The sequence below is a fragment of the Pristis pectinata genome, chromosome 42 (assembly GCF_009764475.1).
Source record: "Pristis pectinata isolate sPriPec2 chromosome 42, sPriPec2.1.pri, whole genome shotgun sequence".
Classification (NCBI taxonomy): Eukaryota; Metazoa; Chordata; class Chondrichthyes; order Rhinopristiformes; family Pristidae; genus Pristis; species Pristis pectinata.
In genome coordinates this window covers 1621294-1625806 of record NC_067445.1, presented here as the reverse complement: position 1 = coordinate 1625806, position 4513 = coordinate 1621294, and the positions used below count along the sequence as shown (strand labels likewise).

General features: G+C 51.7%; 3 non-coding genes across 3 annotated transcripts; 1 reads left to right on the top strand and 2 right to left on the bottom strand.

The window, feature by feature from the left end:
* The first annotated feature begins 1374 nt into the window (after positions 1–1374).
* trnaa-ugc (transfer RNA alanine (anticodon UGC)) lies at positions 1375–1446 on the top strand. The gene has a single exon. It is a non-coding gene; the product is annotated as a tRNA-Ala (tRNA).
* Positions 1447–2039: 593 nt separating this feature from the next.
* Positions 2040–2199, bottom strand: LOC127566504 (U1 spliceosomal RNA). The gene has a single exon (XR_007955739.1). It is a non-coding gene; the product is annotated as a U1 spliceosomal RNA (small nuclear RNA).
* A 1508-nt stretch (positions 2200–3707) lies between these two features.
* On the bottom strand, positions 3708–3779 carry trnag-ucc (transfer RNA glycine (anticodon UCC)). Its single transcript has one exon. It is a non-coding gene; the product is annotated as a tRNA-Gly (tRNA).
* Positions 3780–4513: the final 734 nt, after the last annotated feature.

The following is a 4513-nucleotide window of genomic DNA, read 5'->3' as shown; positions in this document are numbered from 1 at the left end:
CAATAAGGATCAACGTACTGTTTGCCTTGTCACTCGCTCACCGACCCTGCATGTTAATGTTCAGTCCAATGACACCCGGGTTCTCGGGACACCAACACCGTTCAATCACTCACCGCCGTGTCTTCACCCATTCCCTTCGCCGTTCGTTGTCCCACTGAATCCTCTTCTCATCCTCTTCACAATCCACACTGACATACAGTTTTGTGTCATCAGCAAACCTGGGTATATTTTCCGTGAAAGTCAAAGAAACTGCAGCTGGTGTGAATCTGAAGCAAGAACGGAAAATGCTGAACAGGCAACATCTGTGAAAAGAGGAACAAAAGTAACGTTTTATGATAAAGATCCTTCACTTTCCGAACTGAAAAGTTTACTCTGTTTCTCTCTCCACAGATGATGTCCGACTCGCTGAGGGTTCCACTATTTTTTTTGTATATCATTGTCCGTGACACCCTGATGAAAACCATTGACGCAGATTGTGAAAAGCCGGGTCGCAGCATCGATCCCTGGTCATCGCTTCCCAACCCGGGAAAGGCCCATTTATTCCCGCTCCCTTCAGGGTGTCTCTGTGGCGCAATCGGTCCGCGCGTTCGGCTGTTAACTGAAAGGTTGGTTGTTCGAGACCACCCAGGGACTCTGGCGATCCGGCAGCATTTGCTGTGCGTGTCATTGTCAGCTGGGGAACACGGCTGTGTCAGGAGGCAGCCGCTCCCTGCTGCTACCTCACTGGGCTCAGTGGGAGTCCTCCCTGCGGGGTCTCAAGCCCGGAAGTCCGGATGTTATGCCTCCCTTTCACCGGGATGCCCGAGTTTCATAAAACAACGTCCCTGGAACTTACTGGGTCGAATGTTGTGCTTTGTTTTCTGGGCCTTGACCATGCACTGCGACTCTGAATAATTTCTGACGTTATCCAGAGGGAGGTGAAAAGATGGAACAGGGAAGTGGATTTCGATGATCAACCATGAACTTACTGAACGGGGGAGCAGACATGAGGTGCCGAATGGCCTGAGCCAGTTGCTATCATTTATGTTTCAATGGGAATGATTGATGCCGACTGGGAGAAACACGGGGTCCGCCGCGGGGGCGGGGAGGATTTGGGGCGAATCTTGCTTCTGAAGCTACCACAGCAAACAATCTGCTGCAGGAACTCAGCGAGTCGAGCACGCCTGTGGGGGAAAGGAATTGTCGATGTTTCCAGTCCATTCCCTGCATCAAGTTCCCACGTCAGTCCTGATGCAGAGTTTCCACCTAAAACGACGACAATTCCTCTCCCCCCACAGATGCCGCTCGGCCGCTTAATTCCTCCAGCAGATTGTTTGTCGTGGCAGATTCCAGCATATGCAGTCTCTTGTCTGTCAAAAGCTGTTCCCTTGTATCGGGGATGTAGCTCAGTGGGAGAGCGCGTGCTTTGCATGTATGAGGTCCCGGATTCAATCCCCGGCATCTCCACGCTGCTGATCTTGAATTTTGAACAATGCGTGGACATTCCTGGAGAAAAGCGATGTTGCCCGAGCCCCAGAGAGCTGGGAAAGTGACACCTAACAGGGATAGATCACTGCCAATCTTTCGGACATCTCTCAGACATCCCCCTCTTTTTTCAGTGTCATGCTTTTATTGATTCAGTTTCGCGATCTGAGCATCACTGACAAGGACACGGGGCGAGGATAAAGTATCCCCGAGAATGACAAACAGTAGCTTTGTGCCGGAGTGAAGCGCGGGGCTCGGGACACGGGTGGAATAACCACCTGCCGGCCTGTTACTGAACCGTCCCATGTGTCAGTGTCAAGTACTCGCTCTTCTCGGCTCAGGTACAAAGCCTCGGCGAGGCAGGACGCAGGTCTGGGGTCTGAGCGGACAACAGCTTGTGCAGATCAGGAGATTGAACTGTCATTTGGACAGGCGGAGGCGATAGAATTGAGGATACGGGCGGCAGCATCAGTCCCGTTCTGAACGCTGAACGTCTCCGTTCCCACAGGCGACATAGGATATGCACGAGATAAGATCAGAACAAGCCTAATGTAATTCTAGGTTTGACTGAAGATCAGGGAGAGCGTGAACACAGTCCCCACCACCACACATTTTACAGTCGAATGTCCCACATTTGGGACACGGCAGGCGTCAGCTCACCCGGAGTGCAGTGGGCGAGACTCAGCCCGGGAGAGCATCCTTGTGATCCCCGTCACTCCCCTGCCAGATCAGTGCCCCGGACCCTGCGGCAGCCCGCTACTCCCTACCTGTGATTGCCCGGTCCGGCCGCGTTGCTCTGGGGATTACAGAATTCGTTAATCGCCGACCGTTATATCTGGAACACGGTACAGATATAGGGGAAGATAAACATAATGTCTGACAGCAGGGCCGCAGTAACAGGGGCAATGAAATAATGTCAAACACAGTCATTGCTGAAATGTCGGGAACCAGATATCCGACCGGGAGAGAGCACAGAAGCACAGGGATAGTGACCAGATGGAGCAGGAAGTAAGGAACAAGGAACGGAAGACAGAGAGACAGGGGAAGAGAGACAGAAGGGAAATGTCAGCAAAGAAAGAGAAGTCTGCGAGTGAAAAGAAACGATAAATAAAAATGATCGAAGGGACGGCGGGACATTCACAGCGCAGAAACATCACACAGTGTTCCCCAACAGCAGAGTGGCGCAGCGGCAGCATGCTGGGCCCATAACCCAGAGGTAGATGCATCGAAACCATCCGCTGCTATTTACCTCGTCGGAATCAACAATTTACAAAAGAAGAGAGAATCCAAACTTCTTACACACAAGCACAAAGATGGGAATAGATCCGGGCCGCTCAGCCATAAAAATGGGATATTCCCGTTGAGCAGGAGAGGGGGAGGGAGTGGTGGGGAGGGGGCGGTAATCATCAGGATGATGTTTGAGGTGGAGCGTTTCAGTTATGCAGAGACTGGATACATTGGAGTTGTTTCCCTGGAGCGGAGGAGAGTGACCGGGTCCTTGGAGATTTATCTAACATTATCAGGGGCGGAGATAGTGGGAAACGGTTCCCCGTACCTGACGGGTCTGTAACCGGAGGGCATCAGTGGAAGAACTTCCCCACGAAGAGGGTGGTTGGAACCTGGAACCCACCCCCTGTGTGGGTGCCGGAGACAGGGACTCGCGGTGTTTGACAAGGATCCAGACGAGACCTTGAATCGCCAAGGCATTGAAGGCAAAAGACTCAGTGCTGGTAGGTGAGAGTGGTACAGATGGGTACTTAATGGTCAGCATGGACATGATGGACCGAACGGCCTGTTTGTGTGCTGCATGTCCCTGTGACTCTTTATTACTTTTGTGAGCGATAGGAACGGGTCAGTGTTCCTCTCGGGACAGAGAGGGAGTGAGAGGAGAGATCCCACAGGGTAAACACAGACAGAGAGCGGGTGGTGAACAGACTGACGTCACTCAGTGTGAACACGTTGTTATGGGAATCTGGGATAGAGAGAGAGCAGGAAGATGCACTGATCCGTTCATCGATTACCCGGGAAAAGATGAGGGACGTGTATTCCTTCCCTGATCAACTTATCTGTCCACAGTGAACAATAATTAATGAAACAGCGATGGGGTCTCTTTTACACGCACTGATCGAACGAAATGAATACAGGAAGCCGTACGCGAGTGAGCAGGAGTAAACCACTCATCCCTTCTTGTTCTGCACAGATCGTGTTCTGTGAGGGGTTGAATTCTGAGTAGACTAAAACTCTGCGATGGCCGGGAATCGAACCCGGGTCAACTGATTGGAAGGCAGCTATGCTCACCACTATACCACCATCGCTCCATGATGCTGCAGGAGATGCGGGCACTGAACCGTCTCCAGTGCTGTTTGACTCTGTGACTCGATCACCAGTCCCGGAACTGCTCTCTGACGGGTCATTCCTCCCTCTGCTGCAGTCCCTGTTCCGTCCAGTTGATGTCCGCATCCTCCAATAGACCGGAGTCACACAGCACCCAGTGATTATTCACCCGGGATCGGACTGAAGTGAGATTCGACCTCTGTGACAGTCGAAGGGCTACGAGTCGTTTCCTGCCTCACACATCACACAACTCGGAAAATCAATCATGATTAGAAATGTCCTTTCCAACCACACGCAGCTCGACCCAAATGGGAACCTCATTTACGCCAAGTCCTTGAACACTATTAGTGACTGAATCGCTGGACAATCCTGAGACGCCTCCAGTCACACAGTGAGAAGTGACTGTCTGAAAGATGCCGGTCAACAGTCAAGGAACAAACGCGCGGATGATCCTGTAAACCGTCCGGTACCCTGACATCCACATCGCAGACCACAGTCTCCTGTCGGTTCCTGGTTAGTACAGTGATCAGTATCCCCGCCTGTCACGCGGGAGTCCGGGGTTCAATTCCTCGACGGGGAGACGGTTTTTCTGCTTTCCGTTAACTGGAAATACCAGAGAATTTCTGAACAATAAAATGGAAAAGCAACAAAGAGTTTGGTGTCGCAGTGATCAGTTAATTTCATATTCGGAATGTAGAACAGGCCGGTCTGTATT